At 49.2% G+C, this 6,800-nt stretch overlaps 1 pseudogene; it reads right to left on the reverse strand.

Annotated features, from left to right (window-relative positions):
• The window catches only part of LOC112072495 (activin receptor type-2B-like), a 31,452-nt pseudogene that overhangs the window by 11,255 nt on the left and 13,397 nt on the right, over positions 1-6,800 (reverse strand).

Genomic DNA, 6,800 nt, shown 5'->3' on the forward strand with positions numbered 1-6,800 from the left:
GGCATAGCAGTTGGTAAGTAGTGTCTGGTACCTGGCATAGCAGTCGGTAAGTAGTGTCTGGTACCTGGCATAGCAGTTGGTAAGTAGTGCCTGGTACCAGACATAGCAGTTGGTAAGTAGTGCCTGGTACCAGACATAGCAGTCGGTAAGTAGTGCCTGGTACCAGGCATAGCAGTTGGTAAGTAGTGTAAGTAGTGTACAAATACACCATGACAGCGCAATACACAATGGGTGGAACAGTGGCAAAGGTACCCACAGGACAAACAGAATAATATTAGGCTGAGGAGAGATTAAATAGCATTAATACAACAACAATCATTCTAAACACACCTTTAGTTTACAAAGTTAAACAGATGTATTTTTTCTTCATAATAAGCAGGAGTAATGCTAGTTTTGAGTTTGATGGTGGGCACGGCCTGCACAGTTGGCTGGGCCAATAGGGCTGCTGCTTTGGCTTTGCTGCTCGCCTGTACTCCAGCACTTTGGTTTAGAAACGATATAATGACTATGATTACCAGGCAACTGTGCAGGCCGTCAGGCATACCAGGCATAGCAGTTGGTAAGTAGTGCCTGGTCCCAGGCATAGCAGTTGGTAAGTAGTGCCTGGTACCTGGCATAGCAGTTGGTAAGTAGTGCCTGGTCACAGGCATAGCAGTTGGTAAGTAGTGTCTGGTACCTGGCATAGCAGTTGGTAAGTAGTGTCTGGTCCCAGACATAGCAGTTGGTAAGTAGTGTCTGGTACCTGTCATAGCAGTTGAAGTCATCCAGCCAGCAGCCTTTCTTCACCAGTTTGATGGTTCCTGAGACGTTGAGCCAGGAGGAGTAGCAGTGTAGTCGTTTATCCTTCTCCCCCTCACACCTCTCCACACCACTCTGGTTGGTACGCTCTGTACGCCAGTTATCATTGTAGTACACACAATCTCTGGTCTCCACATCACCATGGCCCCAGCCTAGTGGAGAGACAGGACAGAGGGGGCAGGAGAGAGAGGACAGAGGAGGATGCAGGAGAGAGAGGACAGAGGAGGAGGCAGGAGAGAGAGGACAGAGGAGGAGGCAGGAGAGAGAGGACAGAGGAGGAAGCATGGNGAGGCAGGAGAGAGAGGACAGAGGAGGAAGCATGGTTACCGAGGCAATTCCATTCATCCCGGGGGCTGCTCCAAGTCGCCGAAGAAGAATTAGTCCGACTCAGGAGGCGTGCATACCATCCACCACTTCTGAGTATATTATTTGCTAACGTTCAGTCTCTGGACAATATAGTAGATGAGCTCAAGGCGAGGATCTCCTTCCAGAGAGACAACAGGAACTGTAACAATCAGTTTTACAGACTCACGCGAGCCTACCAGACGAGCTAAATGCCTTTTATGCTCGCTTCGAGGCAAGCAACACTGAAGCATCCACGAGAGCACCCGCTGTTCTGGAAGACTGTGTGATAACGCTCTCGGTAGCCGATGTGAGCAAGACCTTTAAACAGCTCATCATTCACAAAGCCGCGGGGCCAGATGGATTACCAGGACATGCACTCAAAGCATGCGCGGACCAACTGGAAAGTGTCTTCACTGACATTTTCAACCTCTCCCTGACCAAGTCTGTAATACCTACGTTGCAAGCAGACCAGCATAGTCCCCGTGTCCAAGGAAGTGAAGGTAACCACCCCGTAGCACTCAAATAAAATGTTATTTGTCACATAAACATGGTTAGCAGATAATGCGAGTATAGCGAAATGCTTGTGCTTCTAGTTCCGACAGTGCAGTAATATCTAACAAGTAATCTAACAATTCCCCAACAACAACCTAATACACACAAATCTAAAAGTGGTGAATGAGAATATGTACATGTAAGTATATGGATGAAAGATGGCCGAGCGGCATAGGCAGGGTGCAATAGATGGTATAAAATACAGTATATACATGTGATGAGTAATGTAAGATATGTCAACATTAATAAAGTGGCATTGTATAAAGTGACTAGTGATCCATTTATTAAAGTGGCCAGAGATTGGGTCTCAATGTAGGCAGCAGCCTCTCTGAGTTAGTGATTGCTGTTTAGCAGTCTGATGGCCTTGAGATATAACCTGTTTTTCAGTCTCTTGGTCCCAGCTTTGAGGCACCTGTACTGACCTCGCCTTCTGGATGATAGCGGGGTGAACAGGCTGTGGCTCGGGTGGTTGATGTCCTTGATGATCTTTTTGGTGTTCCTGTGACATCGGGTGGTGTAGGTGTCATGGAGGACAGGTAGTTTGCCCCGGTGATGCGTTGTGCAGACCTCACCACCCTCTGGAGAGCCTTGCGGTTGAGGAACTAGGCAAGGAACATATCACCTCCACCTTATCGACCACCCTAGACCCACTCCAATTCGCATACTGCCCCAACAGATCCACAGATGACGCAATCTCAATCGCACTCCATACTGCCCTTCCTCACCTGGACAAAAGGAACACCTATGTAAGAATGCTGTTCATTGACTAAAGCTCAGCGTTCAACACCATAGTGCCCTCAAAGCTCATCATTAAGCTACGAACCCTGGGACTAAACGCCTCCCTCTGCATCTGGATCCTGGACTTCCTGACGGGCCACCCCCAGGTGGTAAAGGTAGGCAACAACACGTCTGACACGCTGATCCTTAACACTGGAGCCCCTCAGGGGTATGTTCTTAGTCCCCTCCTGTACTCCCTGTTCACCCACGACTGTGTGGCCAAACACGACTCCAACACCATAATACATATTTTGCTGACGACACAACAGTGGTAGGCCTGATCACCGACAACGATAAGACAGCCTATAGGGAGGAGGTCAGTGAACTGGCAGTGTGGTGCCAGGACAACAACCTCTCCCTCAATGTGAGCAAGAYAAAGGAGCTGATCGTGGACTACAGGAAAAGGTGGGCCGAACAGGCCTCCATTAACATCAACAGGGCTGTAGTGGAGCGGGTTGAGARCTCCAAGTTCCTTGGTGTCCACATCACTAAGGATCTATCAAGGTCTAAACCCACCAAGACAGTCGTGAAGAGGGCACGACAAAACCTTTTCCCCCTCAGGAGACTAAAATGATTTGGCATGGGTCCCAGATCCTAAATTTTTGCCTGGTTCAAGGCCACGAGGCAGGGGCAGCTGGGAGTGGGCTCAGACCACAGAGCCTTAGCCGCACACCAGAACGACGGGACCATGAGGACATGGAGGGAAGGTTGTGAGGGGGGGGGGGAGGGGTGGACCCCCGCACCGGCTCCCACCTCTGCCGCGTCATGGCCCTCCTACGGGCGTCGGCATGGGGGCCGGGCTTTGAGGGAATTTAATGTGCGCCTTTCCGCCACGAAAAAATGTTGCTACGAGTAAAGGTAAACACCGAGCTAACACTTTAAGGGCCATTGCACTAACAACGTGCCGGCGTGTACTTGAGTGAGCACGAAGGGAAGCGTTCCCGATGCTGCTGTTCTCTTTAGTGCCAGTTCTGGCACGTCTCAAACTAAAACAATGTCACTATAATGATGGCATCTTTATGCTTTCATTAATGAAATAATTATTTAAATACTCTTTCAAAATTCCAGATCGTTTATTTATTTATGGATCCATAACAAATTACTATTAGGAATAAATATCACTTGAATTCAGAAATACTTTAAGCTTTGCTTTCAGATAGCCTAACAACAATGACATTCTAGATGATTCTGTGCTTTCCAACTTTGGTGGCAATAGTTTGGGGAAGGGCCCTTTCCTGTCTTGGCAAGCATGTGCAAGAACCTGAGACCTACTGGGGGCCCACAGATCGGTCACGGAATTATGCGGGATATCCATAGAGGGCCACCAGGGTGGGCTTTTGGCACAAGCACTGTTTTCAATGCACCTCCCGCTTCGTGGAAAGACCTTGACTGGCCCTCCGGGCACAGACGCCCGTGGACGTCTCTTTTTTCGGGTCCTTGGTTTTTTTTCTCAGGAGGCGCTTTCTTATCTCAAACACCTTTGGGGATGACACTTGGACACACCGACATGCGACGCCGGCCTACCATCGATTTCTCATGTTTCACCCAATGCTTTTCATACTGGCGTGTTTCCGCATTTCACTCAATTACCCACTCAACGCCCTCTTGTGCGCTCCCTACTATGGGCGAAAGCACAGCCTTTCCTCCCCTAGAGCAGCCACGAGGTCGTTGCCACCAACCGTGGGTGGGTGCATCCTAGTGGAAAGGCCTGGAAAGGCATTCTATGGGTTCCTTCTAGACAAGAAAGAAGAGTGGAGGAGGTTGCTGAACCTCGCACGTTTTTACAGTTCCACCTCAGCAATGTTGGTCCGCCATCACAGTCCGTGTCCGCCCCCAGGGGGAAAGCTCTATCCAGAATTGGAGGTCGGCTTACGCTGTTAATTTAGCAGCTAATGAGTTCCAAACTATTTCTATGGTGGAAACGCCTTCCCCAGAGGCATGTGGATGCGGTGTTAAATCTACATGGCAGCAATGTTACGCAGACATCTATGTGCGCACCATTTATGCCCTTCAGCACACAGAAGGATATGGAGGCTGTTCTTAGCTTAAGCAATGTTTTCGTCTTTATCGAACTCTAGCTTGTGAGAAGCCTTCTACGCCCACGATACATGCACGCTGGTTGGCTCGTTATTGGATACCCTCCCCGCAGCAATGTTCCATATCCTGAGCGTGGGACCAGGAGGTCCTTGGCCGCAGAAGAGTGGAAGGGCTGCGTTTAGTAACGGTAAAGCTATCTGCGAGATGATGTTCTTCTATCGACACATCTTGATGTCTGGAAAACTAGAGCTCCCCCTTATCCTCAGCAAAGACGTGGACGGCTGTTATACCCCCCGGATGCAGCAATGTTCCACACACATCTAGTGGAAAGTGCGCCTCCCTATGATATGAGTTTGGGACCCCGGCTGTTATGATTGGCAGCCACTTGTTCCCAGGTAACTTCTAGTGGCAATAGCCTTTCCTCTAGCAAGACGTGGTTTAAGGCTTTGTTTATTATGGCGAAGGAGATAATAAGTCAAAAACATCTATATAGTGAGAAAGACCTTCCCAAAGAAGGAGTCCCGGGAGGGCTGTTGCTTAGCAGCAATGTTTTCCAACATCTAGTGGAAAGCCTTCCAGAAGAGTGGAGGACCACGGTGTTACGGCAGCACATGTTCCAACTCTGCTGAAAAGCACTTCCCCAACGAAGAAGTGGACGGCTGTTATAATGGCAGCAAAATGTTCCCACATGCTAGTGGTAAAGCCCTTCCCAGAAAAGAGTGGACGGCTCTCGTTAATAGCAGCACATGTTCCCCTCCACAAATCTAAAGATTTGGATTAAGTTCCTCTCCCCAGCTAGAGTGGAGAGTTGCTCTGTATACTTTTGGCTGCAGTCCTAACTGTTGACTATACCGATCTCGTTGGCAAAGCCCATGTCCTCCAGCCAAGAACGTGACCGACTGGCCGCTTACACCCCTCCGGCTTGTTGCCTCGCAGCACATGGTTGGCGAAACTAGGTCTAGTGGAAAGCCTTCCACCCTCGGAGAAGAGTGGGAGGGCTGTTCCGCGCCGGGTCCCGCCCTACGGGAATTTATGGAGTCCTGTTTTCTCCTGAAGCAAGGCTTCCGGTTCCATGAAATTATTCTATCCATCTGATGGGTGGAAAGCCTCGGTCCCCAGAGAGAGAAAATGGAGGCCTCATGGGCACAGCCCACGCAAATGTTCCAAATTTCAATGCGTAGCGGCCACGAAGCCTTCCCAGAAGAGTGGAGGCTGTTTATAGCAGCAATGTTCCACAATCTCAGTGGACAGCCTTCCCAAGAAGAATGAAAGGGTGTATACCCCCCCATGCAGCAAAGGGGGCGAGGCGGGCCAATACCTCCCAACTAAGTATATTTGTCTCAAAACTCATTGGGGGGATCTGGAAAATGAGTATAATTTCGAACAGTCCCTGCCGTCGTGGCACCTACCTACGAAGCAAGCGTTTGTCCACATACTCTTGGTAATGTTTAGTGTGTTTTATCTGCAGTGTAGTTATTTCTTTTTTCTCATGCGAACATCGGGCACAGTCGGGGTGGGGGCGGCCTTGCGGGAAGGGCTTTTATGGCGCTTTTGCGGCGATGTCTGCCCCTCTCCTTGGCACGCCCCTTTATACAGGCTGGCTACCCTATCAAGGCATCCGGTCTTTATGTAGAATACATTTATTCCCATAGAATGTCTCTGTAGAAACGACGCGCACCCATCTATGAATACCGGTGACACTTAATTTTATTGCCCGTGCGCATCTGCTTTTTTTGCGGGTTCCAGTAAGCTGGACTAAGAGGGCTCTTCTCAGGCAGCCCAACTTAGGATGTTTCCACTAACTTTATGTATATATTCCCATTTATGTATACAACAATGTGTATCCAAAAAATGGTCTATGCGACTAAGACCCCGATATGACTACGCATTAGTAACCGCACTTCTCCACAGAGTCTATAGAGTCATGTTAATAAATTTATAACTGAAAGAAGGGCGATGGGGCTTTGTGTGAGTTGAGTGATTGAGTGAGTCAGAGCATAAGAAAAGTTTCCTTGGTAAGAAGCTGTTAAGAGCCTTTTGGTCCTATGACTTGGCTTTACTCGCGGAAGGTATCCGGACTCCCACCGACTGCCGTGCGGTAGCAGAGAACACACTCATATGACTCAATGAGGTGACTGCGAGTCCTCTGATAACAACTCTTCTCACGGGCTTTTCTCTGACAACTGCCTATTACTGCTTAACGGTTCGGATGGCCAGGAAGCTTTGGCCCCAAGTGCCATTACATCCCGGGTCTGTACAAACACTCCATCCTCTCGATGGTGCAGCTTCAA

Source organism: Salvelinus sp. IW2-2015, unplaced genomic scaffold, assembly GCF_002910315.2.
Source record: "Salvelinus sp. IW2-2015 unplaced genomic scaffold, ASM291031v2 Un_scaffold1945, whole genome shotgun sequence".
NCBI lineage: Eukaryota > Metazoa > Chordata > Actinopteri > Salmoniformes > Salmonidae > Salvelinus > Salvelinus sp. IW2-2015.